The sequence below is a fragment of the Pelodiscus sinensis genome, chromosome 1, assembly GCF_049634645.1.
Source record: "Pelodiscus sinensis isolate JC-2024 chromosome 1, ASM4963464v1, whole genome shotgun sequence".
Classification (NCBI taxonomy): Eukaryota; Metazoa; Chordata; order Testudines; family Trionychidae; genus Pelodiscus; species Pelodiscus sinensis.
In genome coordinates, this window is record NC_134711.1 from 32056424 (window position 1) to 32077324 (window position 20901).

The following is a 20901-nucleotide window of genomic DNA, read 5'->3' on the forward strand; positions in this document are numbered from 1 at the left end:
TAGGTTAGGTATGAATTCTCCAAAATAAGTAATCATTCCCAGGAAGAGGTGGGCATCTTTCTTTGACTGGAGATGTGGCATCATTTCAGTGGCTGAAATCTTTCTCTTATTAAGTTTTACACCTTTATTGGAAATAATGCAAGTCAGTTCTGTAACCCCTAAAACACATTTCTCCCTATTTAGTTTGAGGTTTGCAGCTCCAGTTGCATCCAGGACTTCCTGAAGTCTACAATCATGCTCCTCTTTTATTGAACCCCAGATGAGGATGTCCACTGAGGTGTCAACACATTCATATGTTCATAGAGCATGTGCTTGTTTTTGTGGTACATTTCTGGTGCTGAAGCTATGCCAAAGGACAAGCATAACATTCTGTGTCTTCCAAATGGGATATTAAACGTGAATAGCTTTCAGCTTTCTTCTGTTAATTTTAAACTGCTAAAAACCTGAGTGTGCATCCAATTTACTGAAATATTGAGCATTTACTAAGTGAGTCATAATCTCTTCTCTGGTTGATAATCTGAAATGCTCTCTTTATAAGGTCATGCTAAGGTTTCACTAATGTAAGAATATGCATAGCTGGCCAACACTTTTCTCCACAATGACAAAGAAGCTCAACCATTCTGTTGACTTCTGAATTTTTTGTATTGCTTCCATCCTTGCAAGCTTAGCCTTGATTTTATCACACAGAGCAAATGGTACCGTCTACACTGATACATAACTGGAGGGGCCTGAATATTTATTCAGACTGTATGTCCACCCGGCATGCAACGTAACCTTTGAAACAGGTCATGGGATTCCTGAAAGAGTGCTTCATAGACAGGGTCAGCATAATCATGTACTGAGAGCACTTGTTTTACCTGATTGAATTTTCACATGCAACCTGCCCTATAATTGGTGTCACCTCCTTTGGCACCACCATTAATGGGAAGCTGTACATGGTGTTTTTATGACTGATGTTAGCAATTCACCTCCCCTTTACTAGTATATTTGTTCCAGAATAACCAATTACTTTTATTTTTGTTGATCCTAGTTTTGTTTGGTCTTATCAGTCTCTCATGATCTCATAATGTTCAGACAGAATATTAACCTGAGTTCCTGTGTCTAGTTTCAGTGGAATAATTGTCATACACAGTCACTGTGATCAGGGTAACTAGATTCCAGTGCCACTCAACCAAATTGTCTTTAATCAAATATACTTGATTTTTCTGCATGTGGGATCTGCACTGTTTTGTAAAACAATTACTTTCCCCACATTTATGACAATTTCTCACAGGCACCACAGTATTGGGGACCAAATTGTGATCCTCACCTTCCATGTGATTGTACCAGGTCTTCACACTAACTTTCAAATGGAGTGGTTCCATTCTTTGATTTGACCTATTCTGGCTATAGTCTTTTGCACTAAGTACATGGATAGCCCCTTTTGGTGAATTTGACTCTTTGGCTTCTGCTTTCACAGTTCTGCTGTCTTGCATATTTGGCACGCTTTTTCTAAAGGTAAGTCTCCTTGACAGAGCAGTCTTTTAACATATTGTCTTTTTAATACCACAGATGATTCTTTCTCTGGTCTGAGTCTCGGTCAGGTAACAAAGACACAGGTTTTCCTGATTTTTTTAAATTCTGTGATATATTGCTCTATGGGGTTAGGATAGGGAGCACACCGTGGCCCTGTGTATTCAGCCCATTGGCCCCACTCTACACACACTCAGGGACACTCCAGGCTGATGCAACACCTGTGCTCTTTATTTGTGTCCCTTTTCCACCACCACCAATTTCCTACTATATACAGGATGTTTACAATGGCTCAGCTTAATGCAGGCCTTGTCAGCAACAGAGTGGCAGGCTCCTACCTTGACCTAAGCCTCTCTTCCCTCCTGGTCTCTGACCCCCTTTCACTCACTTCCTCCCAGACTTAAAGCTCCTGTCTACTGAGGCTGGCAGAGGCTGATAGAGGTTGAAGTGGAAGGAGCTACTAAGACTTCCCCAGCAGCACCCTCGCAGCCATGTGGGGTATCCAATCTCTGCCTCCAGGGCACATCTCTAAATTGCTGTGTTCATAATACTGTCCCTTAAGAGAATTGTCTCTAAATTGTAATCTTCTATAAACATAATCGAGAAATAGCACCTTATTTCACAAGTGGCCCTTATTTAACAGGAAAGGTACTACACAGTATTAGTAAGGGTACTAGAATCTGACCCTAGGTTAGTTAGGATAAATTCAAGTAAATCTTTTTTCAGAAAATGATTTTTATATCTCACTTCATATACAAGTCTTTCACTTAAAAGCCTAACTCCTGTTACCTTCACATGTTAATGCAAACTGGGTGTAGGCATTTTTTAAAGTTTTACTTGTACATTGCTTTTTTCCCCAAAATGAATCCTTTATCTGAGACGCGTTAATCTATGAAACCTATGCATTATTGGCCTGGTTTTCAAAATTACTGTGCAGGTAAAAGTGCTTTGGAAAATCAAACCTTGTGGAATTCTTACATTGAACAATGTGTTGCTTTCAAAAGGTTTCAAAGTATATCAGTTTGCTGTGTTTTATTTATTTTTTGTTTGTTAACCATCTCTGTACAGCATTGTAAGCCATTTTATTCTGTAGTGGAATGATGCTATAAATAGATCCCAGCGTGGATGCAAAATTTGAATCTGCATCCGCATCTCTATTGCAAACATGAGCTGCGGATATCTGCATCTGTGGATGTAGATGGAGATACCTATGGATATAGAGCAAATATCTGCAGATTTGCAGGGCTCTAGCTATAAATCGTTATGTCTTTGCAGTTAGGTTTGAGCCATTTTTCTTTGAACAAATTTTGGTGTTAATCTACAAAATCTTAAGGTTTGATGCTGGAAATGCATATTTTTGTTTATGATAGTCCCCAGCCCTCTGAGAGTTTATTCTGTTTTTATTGATAAACGTGTTACCTTCAACTTTTCTGTATGACATGAAAAAGCTTCATTCTTTGACTCCAGATGCTGTGATGGTATTGGGCTCATCCTGATATTAGGAGATTTATTTTATAAACAAATCCTCATTTTTTACACTTGCTGTGTGGTCCCCTACTCCAACAACACTAATCTGAAAACATGACTGAGCCAGAGAAGGTTAATTCTCATTCCTTTGTTAATTGCAGACTGAAAATATAGATATTAATATTTGAATATAAAAATATTTAAAGATGAGCCTACATATTGTTTTCTAGGGGAACTAATAGCATGTTACTTTATTCAGCATTTTTGGCTTTGCGTTTTATATATATTGCCATGACATTAACTACAATAATAAACAAAAGGTCAGTAAATCAAACCTCTTACCTTTTCTTGATTAGTTTATGGCAATGCCTTTATTGCAATGGCTGTGAAAATATGGCGAAAATATGACATCAATTTGTATTCAGTTTTTTATTTCCTTCACCATTTTCTGTCAGCCTTACTATGAAAGAACACACAGTGAACTGTGCATGTAGGAGAATTTTCATTCATTTTCCAAAGGGGATAACTTCAGAGTCATGTATTTGAATTTTAAAGAAAGAAATTATTCCATATCCTAGAATAAGCCAAATGCAGAGGTCCTTATCTAACCCACTACTATGTGTTACTCAGTGATTACTCAGGCAAACTCCAATGATTAACATGCTAGGGGTGGAGGGGTATAAAGAGTAAAGACCACAGAATTTGGGACTAAATTAATATTCTGATATTGAATGGTACATGGCCAAGGCTTTTATGAAAACTGCACTAATTTTAAAAATACAATTTTTCACCAAGTAGGTAGTCAGGGTTTCTTTTATCTTCCCCCCAAATCTCTTTTTCTTCCTGACTATTGATGTGACAACATCCTTGCTGACTCTGTGGTCTGTTGCAATGGACTGACTGCTAGTCTATTTGTGAGTTACTCCCATTGGCTAATTCATTTTGCATAGTGCTCTTTTTCACCTTTGCCTTTATGTAATGTGTCATTCCCAGCAATCGGTGTTCATACATGGAATAAAGCACAGTAAAGTTGCAAAATGTAGTTCACTCTATGTCAGTATGGTGGGGGCTTACCATGAGGGGGCAGCCCATATATAGATGTGCTGTGCTACAAAATAAATGTCAGTTACCCCACTATTCTTGGCCATTGAATGACGATATTGAAGTGACACCTTCTGGTATTTGATCTCTCCTGTTACCAGAACACTGTATTTATTTTATTGACTTACTTACACATTTTGCAAGTCTGCATTTGCTTGAGCATTGATATTTGTGCTAATCCATTTTAATGAAATTATATACTGCAAAGTGTAACTTAATTACATGGTAGGCAGGAATGATGCATTGCAAAGTCATTTTAATGTACTTGCAGGTGCTCAGAGAATATTGGCAGCATCCATTAATGTACCTACCATTGTATTAGTAGTGATCAGCACTTACTTTAGACCATAACTTGGAAGCAGTTGTAATTCATTACTTGCGTTTACTTTACATCTGGAAAGTATTAGATGGATGTCTACAATAGGTATGTAGTTCACTGCTGAATTTTGAGGAAACGTTTTAGCCAAATTTTTGTATATTGTAAAGCATAATCCTCATTTTTTTTGTCACATTACTGGAAAGTCAATAATTCAGAATGAAAGAGACTACATTTCATTAATGCATATTATAGTACTTCAAAAATATCAGAATGATGGGAACTTATTGTTCTTGTTGCAACTTTTACAATGCTATTTACAGCCAGAAATGTTAATGTGGAGTTCATAGGCCATAAGCATTGACTATAATGTCAGGCACCTACCATTTTGAATGCTGTTATTAAATTGAAATTCATTCTGGTTTTACCTCTCATCTGTATACTTAATGCTAATTACCAGAGTTACATCATAGACAATGTGGGCCGTGTTTAAGGACCAGATATAATGATAGAACTTGGTTCAGATATGATGTATTAAACCATATTTGAACCTAAATTAATCCCTATTGAGCAGTGATGCCACTTTATGTACAGTTGCAACGCTTTACTACATAGATTTATTTCAAAGAAAATTAGAGCAAAAACAATTTTAAATAAAATAGTAATAATTCTTGTTGCTCTCTAAGAAAACATTGTGGGTAAAGAGCATTTTGGAGAGTCAAATACATCCATCCTCCATGTCTGGCTCATAGCTACATTTTTTTAAAATACATAATTGATTTAGGAGCAAAAATCCCATTGCAAGTGAATGGTACTTGTGTTCTTAAGTCATTTAGGTACTTTTGACAAGCCTGCAAATTGACCGACCCAGTAGTCCATTTAGAAGTCCTTTTCAGTGTGACTGTTCCCATACAACTTGTCTAGATTAGATCCCCTCCTTTCAGATTTCCCACTATGTTACCACTGGTTCAACTCCAGTAATGAAAGCAGCAGTGGAGGTGCTGATGTAGACAAGATGCTTTCCAGGCTTTCTCTGAGCAAGATTGGATGATATGATTCTTCACAATCCTGGTGGTTGAGTGTTCACACGTTCTCACAGCATTGCTGCCACTAGTGGAAGTAAAATGGCCATAGCAACATTAGAAATTTTTCAGCAAACAATCATAATACGCACATTCCCACAGGAATGGCAGGACCAAGTTCATAGTTTCCAGTCCTTTTCCTCAGAGACTTATAAAATAGTGTTTTGTCTATATTCTCAAGAGAAAGAAAGAAGGTACAAATGTTTTTAATTTCACTTTGCATGCATGACCCATTCTTACATAGCATGTCATAGAGTAAAGCAGACATACACCTCTTCCCCCAGGAATACTGAACATACTCACTTAACTAACTCTGTCAGCTTCTATCCATGTCAGCACCATGGAGTTCTGTAGCACTATATCCATCAGTCTATTACTGAGCACTCCGGTACTGAATAGCTCCTTTTATTCATTTTAATGTATTCAGGTCCTATTTAATGACTAGCAAACATAATTAAATTAAGGGGCAAATTCATGAATAATAGAGTAATATAATAATACATTTGAATCTGTATGTATGGCCATGGGTGAAGCTGCTGGGTGCCTTGATTTACAAAACAATACATTAAAAATCTACAAGCATAATAAGCCCTAACAGTCAACGGTACAACATAGTAGCTTTGTGTGTATGGATAAGTGCATGATGTTGATCGCTAATTATTTGTTAAAAGAAACAAAACCAAGGACCCTGCTTCCAGCTAAATGATCTCTTTATTAGCTCAGGCAGCAAAAGGCTTTGTTCTTAGCACTGGTGGGCCATGGTTCTAATCTTACCTCTCTGATTCATTTGAAGTCATCGCACCCGAGCCAGAGTTAAAGCGAGTAGACCTTAATATGGTATCCAAATGGGAAGAGTCTGCTAGTCTCAGATTTCATCACATAGAATATGGTGATACAGTATGGTAGTCTATCATCATACCAAGCAGCACTCCAACTCAGTCTCATGCATGGAAAAGTCATGGCAGGTACAACTTTGTTCATGAAAACCCTGGGCTCAAACCTGTTTATTCTTCAACATACATGATATAAATCAAGGGATTATCTTGATTTGAGTAGGGAGAGAAAAAAAGGAGGAAAATCAGAATTCTCCTACCAGAGTTACAGTTATTATAGCTGAATGTCGGTTTTCAGAATTTTTTCATGGGGGTGACAGTAAAAGGAGTTAAGGGGTGGCAGAACAATGGAGGAAAAAGGCTTCATTTTCATTCTAGATAAGGAATTTATACAAATAGTTTCAAGTCACCGTTTATTATCCATCTTCCTGAAATACTAAAAATAACAGGTGACACATTTTTATCTTGTCAAAGCAGCCAGACAATTTAAGTTTTGCTTTTCAGGCAGGGGGGTTCTTTAAGCTGAGACTATGGTTCTCAGCTTATTTACCATTGTGGGTCACATACAGAGCTCTCTAGGAACAAGTCTACACTAAGGAGAAGATCAACCCTCCAGAAGTCAGTCTTCTAGCATTCAATTTAGTGGGTCTAATGTAGACCCACAAATCGAATGTCGATGGCAGTCCACACCGGCATCCAGTTCTCCTTTTTCTGGAAGGAGTAAGGGAAGCCAACGGGAGTGTATGCTCCTGTTGGCCTCCCGCTGTGTGGATGCCATCACCGCTCAGTTTAAGGTAAGCCAATTCCAGCTATGCATTTTAGGTAACTAGAGTTGTATACCTTAAATCGACCTACCTGATCTACTGTAGACCAGGCCTAGATGTTATGTGACCCACATACATACAATATATATACAGGCAGTCCCCGGGTTACGTACAAGATAGGGACTGTAGGTTTGTTCTTAAGTTGAATTTGTATGTAAGTCGGAACTGGTACATATTGTAGGGGAAACTCTAGCCAAACATTTTTTTTAGTTTTGGATAGCATAGGGAAAGGTTAACTCCCCTCTAATGTTTGTTTTGCTGTCTGTTCCCCTGTTCAGAAAATTTCACATCTATTTCTGTCCCTGTGACAAACTCAGGACTAAAGGAGTAACTCATCAAATACCAAACAGCTCTGCACCATGCTTTGAGCTAATAGCTTTATTTCCACACACCACCCAGGGTTCTAGGAGGAGGGTCCTTTTTTTGCTAACACAATGAGGCCAGCACTTTGTTTGTTTTGGTGGAGTCTTTGTTTGCCCAGGGAGCCCAGCATGTATAGGGGGAGGAGGGGCGGAGAGGCTGCTTTTGTCTGCTGTTCGGCAGCCTGTTGCTCAGGGGAGGGGGCAGCCTGTTGCTGGCAGGGGGGGAGGGGGGAGGCGTGCAGGATGCGAGGCCGGGGGGGGGGGGGCAGCGGGCGTGGGGAGGCACTTTTCCTCTGCCCGGCAGCTCTGCGGGATCCCTGTCCCTGTGGCCAGCTGCTGCAGGCAGAGGCCAGTTGGAGCCGGCCGAAGAGGAGGAGGAGGTGGATTCTAGGACCCAGGTGAGCGAGCCCCGGGGACGCTGCTGCGCTCCGGGAGCCCGGCATGTATAGAGGGGAGGAGGGGCAGAGAGGCTGCTTTTGTCTGTTCGGCAGCCTGTTGCTCAGGGGAGGGGGCAGCCTGTTACTGGCAGGGGGTGGGGGGGGGCAGCGGGCGTGGGGAGGCACTTTTCCTCTGCCCGGCAGCTCTGCAGGACCCCAGTCGGAGCCAGCCCGAGGAGGAGGAGGATCCTAGGACCCAGGTGAGTGAGCCCTGGGAATGCTGCTGCGCATGTGAGGGAGTTGCCTCACCCCGTTCGTATCTAGGGATCCGACGTAAGTCGGATCCACGTAAGTCGGGGACTGCCTGTACTGCCAATATGGCACTGAGGGTTGCAGCTGTGTGCTGATTCTTCCACAAGTAGCCTGCAGCCCAGATCCTGAGAACCACCTTTGTGCGTGTACACAATGTTTAATGTTTGTAAATGTATTTCTTTACCAGCTTCCTTTTTGCTTTTAATCCTTGTCAAGGACTGCTATAGACTGCAGTCCTCAAAGTGAGTCTGAGGGTGAATCAAGATGAGTGAGATGAAGAGGATGCTTCTGATTGGAGTTCAGCTTGTGTTGAAGTGAGTGTTCATATCAGTCTATATTAGCTACTAGTTATGAAGGCAGAACGTGCTATTTAGGTCACATGAAGTAATCATGATGATTGAAAATGTTATCCAAACCGGAACAATTCCGTGACTCCATAAACAGACATTTCTTTCTGGGGAATTATGACATTCTCTGAAGTCTAAAATCACCTAGGATTTTCTACAACATCACCTTCCATATATGATGTATCCTTTTGAATTGGTGTTGAACTTTATTCTGACATATTGGTGCAGATGGCAACCTCCCAGGCAACCTCTTTAAATAGGTTATGTTTCAAGAGATGCAAACTTTGTCTCTAACCTTTGAATTCTTCTTTCATTGCATGTATACAAATGCTAGTCATAGCAATGACAGTTTCATGCTTGGAATGAGAGCTGAAACCATGCTGACAAGATCTGTATGGATCAGAGAGGAAGAGTATCCCTACCTATTTATGCAAGGACTTTGCCAGAAAAGACTAAGAAAGTGGCTAAATTGTGAGAGCTGGTGGATTGTTTGCTTCTGTGGTTTTGATGTTGTTGTTGCTGTTGCTGTTTGTTTATTTGTTTTTGCCTAATAGGCTGACATCACAAACTTAATTGTTAAGTGAAAGGGGATTATTTTAAGCCAGATGTGAAGCTGAAGTAGGCGTCCAATAAGACAAGCTGTGAAATAGTTGAATATATGACTCCTTGGTATCAAAATTAAATAGTAATAATAAGTAGGTCACCTAATGGGAGAGGGAAGTGCTGTAGAGGCATTGTGTATTTTGTCTCACAGTTAAATCTGCATATTTAATATAAAATCTATTGTACAGTAAAAAGTTACCCAATTCTTCCTGAAATGCCAGTGCTACCCACTATAATGATTTTAGTGCTAGTAAGAATTCAGTTCCTATATCAGAATGATATATGCTATATTATCTGAGATGGGTTCAACATGCCACCATAATAAGGTAGACTAAACTAGGAATATTGACCATGCTTCTCCTCTTTGCAAACATTCTTTGCTGCTTTTATGTGCACAAGTTGACTCCTTTGCAAAGGATCAGAGCACAGAGTTAAATCAAGACTCCCTAAAAACTTTAATAATAATAAAGTCCATTAAGTATATCTTACTAGCATTTAGTATGGACCAATTAGGATGCAGGACTTTTTTAGGGAGCAGATAAATAATACATTGTTACGTGAGTCATTAAACTATATACAATTTGGCACAGAAGTGAAAATTCTGATGTAGCTAGGCATATAGAGCTGGATCCAAAGCCTTGGTGGTCCATTGATTCCAATGAGCTTTAGATTCAGCCTTTTACATTCAGTGGATAATAGGAACTTTCAGATAGTCAGTCATAACTTGACTGTTTCATATTGTATGTAATTAAGCTTACACAAAGCAGTAACAGATGTAAGAGAGATAGATGTAAGTGACTGCAAATTTAGTTTCCATTTTGTTAGGAGAGCATGTGTTTTTTTTTTAAATTTTGAAGCAATAAAGTACATTTCTTTCAAAAAAACAAACTAATTGATATCAAATTTGATTTCAAAACCTGGCTCTTTTTGCCCTCCTCCTCTCCCTCTGCCCCCGCCCGAGTTATAGCTTCAGAATACCTGAAACTTGCAATTTATATGAACATTGATACATTCACTGAATCTTTCTAATTTGCTAGATGAAATGCAGTTCTTCTCTCTTGTCTGTCTTTTAATGGTTCAGTGCTTAAGTCAGTGATTTAGGACGTGAGAAACACTGGTTCGAATCTCTGCTCCGCTCAGACTTGCTGTGTGAGGCTGAGTATTTTGTATCTCAGCTCCCCATTTGACAGATGGGGATGACAACACTTCACTATGGGTATGTCTACACTACCCCGCTAGTTCGAACTAGCGGGGTAATGTATGCATACCGCACTTGCTAATGAAGCCCGGGATTTGATTTTCCCAGGCTTCATTAGCATAAGCGGGGAGCCGCCATTTTTAAATCCCCGCTGCTTCGAACCCCTGCAGCGCAGCTACACGGGGCTCGAACTAGGTAGTTCGGACTAGGGTGCCTATTCCGAACTACCGGTACACCTCATTTCACGAGGAGTAACGGTAGTTCGGAATAGGAGCCTAGTCCGAACTACCTAGTTCGAGCCCCGTGTAGCCGCGCTGCACGGGGTTCGAAGCAGCGGGGATTTAAAAATGGCGGCTCCCCGCTTATGCTAATGAAGCCTGGGAAATTCAAATCCCGGGCTTCATTAGCAAGTGCGGTATGCATACATTACCCCGCTAGTTTGAACTAGCGGGGTAGTGTAGACATACCCTATGTCAGGGGTGTTGTGAACATAAATTCATTAAAGATTGTGCGATAACACAGATACTACAGTATTGTGTTCCAGAGGCATACCTAACATAGATAAAATAATAGCAATAGTGACTGAACCTTGATATACCATCAGCCTCAAGGATTATGATTTATGCCTCCTTGTAAACAAGCTCTATATTTGATTAGCTTTCTTTAAATTAATTGTGTGTGTGCGTGTGCGCTTTAAGATATAAGATCCTATTTCTGTCTTATGTTTTTCCCTCACAATATTAAACAGCTAGAAAGGCCAGAAATGATAACGCCCTTGGTGGGTTTAGAATATCAGCAATACATGAAGATACCTGGACTGAGCATGAACACTGGATCAGGACAGGGGAAAATGGGAATCACTGGATCTCCACTATGGGATCAACCTAGACAGCTGATGAATTTGGTGATAGTGTAGCAGGATGGGGGAGCTGGAAACAAGAGGATGCTCCATACTAATTGAGCAGGATTGTGTTGGGTTCAATGGCGGGATAGAATATATATGAAGGACAAGTGCCATCATAATAATCAAATAAACAGTCATGCTTTGGAAGGCTTATCCAAAGAAATGTTATTGTCTGATTCCATTGAGCCTTGTCTGATGCTAAAAAAGAGGGAATTAGATAAGTTAGACTTGTTTTACTTCCCCCATCCCAGTTTCATATCAAAGAAAGAATTAATTTTCTCTGATAATGGTTCTGTAATTCTCACCACATATACAAATCGTAGCATTCAACAAGCATTGTAAGATCTAGTGTCCATCATTGACAATTGTTCTTGACTGCTTGGCATTGATTGTATTCTCAATTTGAAGCTATTCTATTATAAACCTGCTTTGCTTGCTACATTGATTCTCATTACAAGCACCCTCTGTATAGCACTGAACCAAATATGTCACTTAGAAGATTAGCTTCTGCAGATAATCCGTGGTGTGATAAATTAGAAGATATGGTTGCAAGGTGTTTTCTAATATAACACTAATTTAAAAATGAAATACAGCAACCAGAAAATAAAGCGGTAGGGTTTAATTTTCAGAGTGCCTGATAAAAGGCAGCCCGAAGTCTACATTTTAACACCATTGTTTCAGTATCTGTAGATAATATCGAGATCATTTTTATCCATAACAAATTGATGTATATAAACACTGAACATATTTTTAAGAGCTGAACTGTGTTAATGCATTTGAATATGTTATCAAGATCTGGCATATTATCCAAACCCTTTCATCATATAACTGTACTGGCATGTATTGTTGGTTGAGTGAAGGCATGGCGCTCCCTGCTTTCAGCCAGGGTAACTCCCTGCCCCACCCTCAGCTCCCCATTCTCTCACCAGGACAAGGTCCCCACAGTGTCCCACGCTCCCAGCCAGTGGATCTCCCTCTAGCTCTCCAACCAGGGCAGCTCCCAGTTCCTCTCTCCCTCTCGCCCCAAGCAGTGCAGGGCTGATCCCACTGGGGCAGAGCTCTGTCTCCAGTGTCTGTACCGGGGTTTATTTATTGTAATAGTCACTCCCACGTGGCAGCCAGAGGTGGCTCCAAACAGGAAATAAGTTAGCAGCTCATGAGCTGAGTGTGGAATGGAGGTTACACTTTGCCAGGAGTGCAGGGAATCCAGCTGGTGGGTCCAGGCGGGCTGGCCAGGATCCAGCCTGTTGGCATCTGAATGATGGACTCCAGCGGCCCCACAGAGCTCTCTAGTGGGTGTGAGTGCATGGTGCATGCAGACAGTGTGAGATGGGGGTGAAGCAGTGGGGACGCTATGGCAGCAGCAGGTGCCTACACAGGCAAGATGGCAGCCAGGTCTGCTTTTGCTTCCTGAGCCAGGCCAACCTGAGTGTATGTCTACTGTCGCAATGGGACGAGTAATGCTAGTTATAATAGTGATCGGATAAATTAGATCTATACTAAATCAGGAAGAATTAAAATATAATTGTTGTGGAGGTACTTCTATGGATTAACCTCCATATGCACCTATGACTTTAAACAAAATGATTTCTTTTGGTTTGCAAATTCAGAAATAGATGATCAGGTGAACATATTTTTCTCCCCTAAGATTGCAGGAGGAGAAAATTAACAAAAGACCATCAAGTGAAAGGGATGTTGAGATTATAAGTAAAATTCAACAATGTTTGTTTTTAAAGTGCCAGATTAACAGAGTTGCAAATTTAAAACAAAATACAGGACTATGTAGCACTTTAAAGACTAACAAGATGGTTTATTAGATGATGAGCTTTCGTGGGCCAGACCCACTTCCTCAGATCAAATAGTGGAAGAAAATAGTCACAGCCATATATTCCAAAGGCCATATATACCAAAGGCCAGACTAACACGGCTACATTTCTATCACTATTGCAAATTTAAGAACTTCTATTTTTACAAAACACCTGAAGTGAAATTCTGGCCCCACTGAAGCCAATTAGAGCTTTCCCAATGACATCAAAGGGCCTGAGATTTCACTCTTGATAAAGCGTGGATATTGTTAGTTCAGTGTTTCACAGGTTTGCTTTTCCTGCCAGTGAGTTTCTGCCTTGACCTGATGCTCATACAATCTTGGATTTAGTCTCTCTCTCTGAAAACAGGATAATTGTCATGGTGGGTTTGTTTCATGTCTACAGACAGCAGGATTCGTTCTGGTGGGATTATTGCTATTTCTAGTTTCATCTACACTTAAACTTATTTATTTCAGCAGTTTAAAACTGTTTATTGCAAATATAATTACTTTTTATCAAATTGGAATGCCGCAGCATACGATTACAAATTTGCATTGTTCTTTCTTGACTACATGTAGCCAATGTATTGGTAGCAAAAATATTACCTCTGCTTGCAAATACATTTAGTAATTTAATGTTGTCAGAAACCTGATTTTTTTTTCAATATCTTTGCAGCTTATTTCTTTATAAAAAGGGAGTAAATTTTCTGTGTCTTTACGTAAAACTAGAGGCATTTTAGGATAATTTTATAAATATATACAGTACCTGCACTAAATGTGATTATCTACCCTTCCTAGTACTCACCACTCACTTAAGCAAATAGCCTTTAGCCATCATTCTGAAACTAGATGTGGAGAAAATTATATTTCCATAATTTTTTAAAAAAAGTAAACCACTCATCTGTCTTCATTTTTAAACTGCCAATCTCATATTGTACAAATGTGACAAATGAAAATGATCAAAGGTGTGGGGGAGTGTTCCCACATTTGTAGCAGGTAGCAAATTGTAAAATGTTTTTTCTTCATTCTAGTGTGATTACACATCTGTAGTGTTTTCATAGTGGTAATATGGTAGCAGCCATAAATCTGTACATTCTGACACTGTTATACATATGTAGTTGTGGTGGTAAGCAAAACATGAATCAATCTAATGACACAACCGAATCTTGAAAATTAATACATTTTCACAGTAGTTGCTTCACTGAAATGTAATTATTAGGATTGTTCCCATTAAATGAAGCTGCCTTGTCTTATTTAGATGAAACCTGACTGTGTGCAGCAATATTCCTCTTTCCTGTATCTTTGTTGAATTGAAGAGATTTGTCTGTGCTGTTTAATTTTTACTTACAGTATTTCCATTGACTTCCAATTAACACTTTTTGAATGCACCAGAGCTTTGATATGTACTTAATAACCATTGTGACTTTAATAGGACATGAGATTGATGTTTGTTTACAAATGGAAACAATTTTACACTCTGAGTAGTAATTTCAGACAATGTAGCATCAATGTTGTCCTTGAGCCATTAGGGGAAAAAAAGGGAATATCCTTTCTTTGCTTTGGGCACTTTCCGATCTGAGGATAATGTATTGCTGATTTCTTTTATTTTCTTTTTTAAGTGCATATTCATTTCAGGGTATGCAGATAAAAATCTTGGATAGTATCTTTTTCCTAAAGAAGCAGAGGACAAATCCTCAGCAGGTGTAAGTCTTATCTCCTTTTGGAATAAGTGGAATTACACTGATTTGTACCAGCTGAGGCTCTGGCCCAGTGTGCCTTACAGGAAACTGCAGTCTGTTTCTTTATAGCTGGCTGTGCTTAATTGTTTAGTGCTACATAAAACCTAGAGCATTTGGATTTAATGTTGAGTACTGTAACAGTCCAGCAGTGATATAATGATTGACAGATATGGTTACTGCCACCCCCAGAAATGCTGTTCCAAGCTCAGATAAGTATTTGTCCATAAGATTGTGCAAAATGGAAAATACCTAAGTTTAAAATAAACATGCATGTAGCATTAAATCTATCTCCCGTTAGAAGTTTTAAAGTGACTTACTTAATTCTGTTCTGTGTTCTATAAAAGCATTTGAATTTGGCGTTTTAAATAAGAGTTTTATTTTAAATGATACTCTCGGCTAATATTGGCACTGTGAAAACTACACACAAAAAAACCTTCAAGAATTGCTTCATACCATCCATGTTTGTGTAATTTGTTTAGCTTTATTTCTTTGTTCAATTTTCTATAAATATCCATGGAAAGGCTGTAACATAAAGGCAGAGATGCAGGCAAGGTACAGAGATCTCAGAGGCATCTAAAATAGAGATAAAAATATGGCTTTATCAAGGATGCCCTGGAGGTGCCTACTTGGGCATCCTGCTGTGACTGCTTCACCCCTTGAATGGCCATTCTGACTTGGAAATATGGAAACCTGGGGAAATTTGCTGCTTCACATTGAGTCATTTGATTCTTTTTATATTGGCCAGAATAACACTAAGGGGTTGTCTACATGGGGAAATTTACTGTTATTACTTTACCAGTATTATTTGGAATAACAGTAGCCTTTTTTTTAGTTTAAGGAACATAATCTACCCTGAAAAAATGGACTGTTATTCCCAATAAGAATGTCTATGTGAAGAGATATAGTAGTATTACTATAGCGGTACAATTATAAACGTATAATGCCAATACATCTCGCCAGGTAGCAAGTTCTAAGTACAAAGAGACTATTTCTGAGATGTTCAGAACTTACTATCTGGAAACAATCTTGCTGAGAAGATGTCCTAGTTGTAAATGACATATCCTTCCATCAAGCATGTCACAATGAAAAAAAAACAGGAATGGTTGTGGCTTCATTTGGACTCCTCTTGGCCTTTCTGCAAATAACCTGTGATACTAAGAAATGTCAAAGATATCTAAATAAATCTCTAGTCCATCAGGCAAAATATATTTTACTGTCTCCTGTTTCAGTTTCCTCTAGAATGCATGCAACATGAAGATCATAGCCTTTTTCTATGGACTATATATCTCCCTTTGCAAAGAAGGATGCATTTGATGATCTAAGAGATTTTATACATATCTAGTTATTGTGATACAGCATAGGATTTTCAAAGCAACATTCATTGGATTCTCAAGGCCTTTTGAATTCCATTTTTAAAAGTCTTTATTTACATCAGTAGAGCATCACCATCCAAGTCTAGTAAAGTACATTTTATCTTGATCTGTTTCAATGCTTTACCCCAGAACTCCCATTTCCTTAACCTTTCCCAGTAACTTTCACTGCTTTTCCACTTTTCCCTACCAATGAGAGACCGTCAATAATTACGGAATTAGTGACAAAAAAGCCATGAGGTTATATTAAGGGTATTTTTCCCTCCAGCAGTGCAAGCCAGGCCTAAAGACATAGACATCTCAGACACTGGAAAGTCGTGCATTTACATTAGGGCAGATGTTTTCTAATATCTTTGTACAGCTGCTTGCACAATTGATCCTGATTCTGCATGGGACCTTTGGATGCAACTATAATGTTTACTATTAAATAATGAAGGGAGCCTTTTGCTGGTGGAGAATCAGTGCAATGGCTCAAGCATCACTAGCTATCCCATCTTGTGATGCAGGAGCATGACTAAGAAAAGTAGAAAATGCACATGCATCTCTATTCTAGGTCAGTTCCTAGTGGTTGGAATACTCCACTCCCCCAAAGATTACTGGCAACAGGTTTAGGTAGAAGTCACCTTGAGGCTGTTCTAATATGTATTAGGGAGCAGTTGGGAGACTGAACATTCCCAGAATGGGTGGGATGTGCACAGATGACTTACATACACCAAACTGCTCTGAGCATAGCTTGACCATCTTCCAGGTTTTGGGCCCATACATCAGTTCCAGGCTATGTTTGCTGAATTGTATCCAGATGTGTTTTAGGAATCTCATCATCACTGCACATGTGGGAGGTCTTTCAAGTGTTCTGAGATGGTGCCCCTTTAATTTGGAGATTGAAAAACTCTGAGCTTTTGCCAGTATAGGCCAACCACCCAATCACCCCCCCCTTTCTTCTCTAGGCCTGTTGTTGAAATCTCTGTGTTGGGCGCAATAGCAGCAGCACAGAATTACATAATAATGTAATAGTAATATGACAGATGATAGTAGCATTCAAAGGTGCCCAGGACCCATTGTGCTAAATGCTGTACAAAGATGTTAGGAAACACATGAAATTTGCAATCTAAAGAAAGTGGCATGAAAAGGGGGGAGGAAGAGAGAAAATCAGAGAGACATTTTTTTGACAGAAAGATATATTTTTATGGTTATTTTCCTGGCTGTGTATGTATGGAATCATCTCTAAGTGCCCACCAAACCATTCTTAACTAAATTCTTATGAGCACTGAGGGGAGAGCCCTGCATAGGAGTTCACTTTAATCCTGCTCTTACTCACTCTTGTTTGTTATTATGGCAGTGGGTCCTTTGGAGCCTGTGGGATCCCATTCCTGTAGCTAGGCCCTAAACTTGTCCTGCATAGGGCTCTACCTTACAGGTCCTTTCTGTGTGGGTGTATAGTAGGACAGAGTCAGGCATGCATAAATATGTGTGTGCATACGGACAGATAGGCAGACAAGAGGAGGCTGGAGGTTGACCATGTAAAAGTCTATTTGATTGTAGAGTCCTAGAAGTGGGGTAAGGACTATAAACATGGCTAGGAATATAGGGATCAGCCCCCATCTTTATTTTGTTAATGAAAACCTGTTACATAGCCCCTAACCATTATTATTGTGCATCTGACATGGAGCGCACACAGACTTTGCCTGATAGCCTCCTTTCTTACACCTCTTTGAACCATGAGACAATAAATGTGAGATTTGGATATGCCTCCTACTAATCAGCCAGATAAAGTGTCCAGAAACAGGAAAGAGAGCAAGTAATGTATTCTGTTCCCTAACCCCAAGGCACAGTTCCTTCCAATAGCTCCCTCTGCATGGTATCATGTCTTACTCTGGTGTGAGACTAATGGCTTCAGCTTAAATCCCACCACTCACTTTCCATGAAGTGAGGGCAGAAGAGAGTGAGCTGGGAAGCAGGACAGCTGCAGTGCACTTTTAATTGCTTGCCTTGAATACTAATGATCCTGTGGAGTTGAATTAATTCATGTAGAATATTGTTGTTAATTTTGTGCCATGTACAGCACTGAGCACACTGTCATCACTTAACAAATATGTGGCAATAGACAAAGTCTACTTTTGTCATCCTTATAATTAGAAAGAGGATTTTGCAAAAGTTTTAGCATGGGAAATTCATACCTGGTAAGAGCATTTGTTGACATAGAAGGCGTTCATCATCGTCCAGTAAATGTGCATGTGGTCCTTTACTGATCTGAGTGATTCAAAAAGGATGTTGGAATTCATAGCAGCTTGAGTTCCCCCACCTACAGCACCCATAAAAATATCCTTGCTTGGGCTATGTTTTTGGCTCAGTGGTAGAACATGTTGCTTAATATTAAAGTTCAGTCTGAACAGTTTTCATCAACCTCCTTTTCTTTTTCCAAGTCACTCTAAGATGCACAGCCAACTCTCCATCTTTATTACAGCTTCATTAACCTTTTACATCTCCTATTTTTGTATAGCAGCCTTTCCTTGGTTTAATTATCAATTTAAAATTCACAGTCAGTAACTGCTGCCATTTTAGCTTTTTGACATTATTCACCAGCAGATTGTAAAATACAGAATTAAGAATCTTGTTCTGCTGTTGTACATTGCATTCTGATTCTAGCTGGAGCAGAGAAGCTGGAATTCAGTTAGTTATTCATTGTCATTCAGGAATTGTTTGACTTGTGCTTTATGAGATCATCAGACCTCAGCTGAATTGCAGTCTGGAATTTAGTTTTGCAACCATGTATTATCCTCCATGTGCTGTCACTGTGGTTGCTCTTTAGTATGATCATAAAATATAACTTGAGCATTTTATAAAGGAATTCCATTTTTCCTTTTATTTTTTTTAAATTGCTGGTAGATTGGATCACCTGACTTCAAAGTCATTTAGTCAGTTGTTTTGTAGTTTTTTTTATGACCTCTCATGTCCATGCTATCTAAATCTGATACCTGAGAGCAAACACTGTATTTGATAGAATAAATACTATCATGCGTTGCTCTGTGTATTTCAGGTTATTTCGCACACGTCTCCATTACAACCACCATGTTCAGTACTTTTTTTTTTTAAAGGAACATCCAGGAATAAGGATGCACAACCATATCAAGGTTACTGCAAAATTTGTTCCATTCAGTCTTTCAAGTCATTCTTTCCTCTGATCAGATAATCAGAACTTGATGATAGTTGTGCCAGTCTGAGAACTGAGAACTAAACAGTGGTTGTGATACTGTAACAACACATCTGTGTTAAAAGGCAATGCCTAGTCTTTCCTGTCTGCAATCATTGAAAGTGTGATAAATGATGTGGAGGGACTTAACGTATACCTCCCTTCAGTAGCTGATTCAGCTGTGTCCAAGGATATTCACCTGCAAGTGGTGTCCCTGCAGTTTTGGGAGGTTTTAGTTAGGCCTGGGGGCAGATTAAATTCTACAGTGTTTCCATTTCTTGGCTGAGGTGGCTATAATGATGGGTAAAATTAGCACATCCACTTCTTATCCTCGCCATTTCATTGTCACTACTCTTTGGCACAAACTCCCTCAACCATACTCTCTGGTCCCTCCCAAAGACATGTGACATCATGGACCTGGTATGAATTATACACCAGGTATGAAAGTACTTTTTCAAGATCTATCCATCTACATCTTGGTTTTCTTTCTACTTGTTACCAACATACTACATTTCCAATATTTCTTTTCTTATTGTAGCAGAATTCCCATGAGAGAATTCCTGAGTCTCTTTCACATATTTTTAATAACCTTCTACAAATCAGATCTGTCCGTCTCTCTTGGAGCAGCTATTTAAAGCCTAAACTTTAAAAGTTTTGGATGCCTGCTGGAAAATTTCAAACCATGATCTAGATCCAAACCCCAGCACTAAACCTGTATACACAAGATTGACAAATTGGTAATGATTTCTCAAAGATACATCTGGGTCCTTGCTTGTCTCCTGGACTTTCACATTTATTTTGTGATAGTTGCACTGGAATAGGTATTAAAATGAGTCAAACTGGCCAAAACAACACTTTATTGCAATGCCAGAATGCTGCTGAGTCACAGTGTCAGACGACAGCCTTAGCATAATAGGTAGTCTTTATGTTGTACTTGCAGGTTTTCAATCATCTTGTCATACCAATTATTTTTACTTAGACAAAAGTCTAATTTCATAGGAAAATAACTGACAGTTTAATAATACTTTGCATTTCTATAACACCATTCCATCTGACAATCTCTCTGTATTTTACACACACTAATGAATTAAACTTGCTAGTAACCCTGTGAGGAAGTATTATATCCTTATTTCACAGGCAGAGAAAAATTAAATGACTTGTCAAGGTCAAACAAGATATTATGGGCAGGAAAAGGAACAGGCTCTATTGTTCCTTATTCATAGTCCAGTGCTCTACTCATAAGACCTGTACTCCTTGGCCATTGGAGTGCAACCTAAAAGTAAGTCATGGTAAGCGACTACTAGATCGTACTCAGGAATAAAAGGGAGGGTGAGTTATTGATGCTGGAAAAATTTGTATAATGGAGGTACCGAGAGCCACTGAAACAAACAGCAAATTCTGTATATGATGGAATTTTAACCATTTTAAGCCCCAGGAAGTGTAGCAGCACCCCTACTTCCAACTCCTGGGGTGGAGCAGAAGGTGGTGCATGGCACCCCATCCTCTGCAAAAGCATTGGGAGAGCCACACGTAGCTCCTGTTCCTCAGTAGCTGGACCTA

At 39.4% G+C, this 20901-nt stretch overlaps 1 protein-coding gene and 1 long non-coding RNA gene across 5 annotated transcripts in view; one reads left to right on the forward strand and one right to left on the reverse strand.

Annotated features, from left to right (window-relative positions):
* The window catches only part of TAFA5 (TAFA chemokine like family member 5), a 665983-nt gene that overhangs the window by 453940 nt on the left and 191142 nt on the right, over window positions 1-20901 (forward strand). The gene's annotated exons all lie outside the window — the stretch shown is intronic.
* On the reverse strand, window positions 15256-18734 carry LOC112545057 (uncharacterized). Its single transcript, XR_003088460.2, has 3 exons — window positions 18329-18734; window positions 15793-15935; window positions 15256-15354 (listed from the first exon to the last, which is right to left on the reverse strand). It is a non-coding gene; the product is annotated as an uncharacterized LOC112545057 (long non-coding RNA).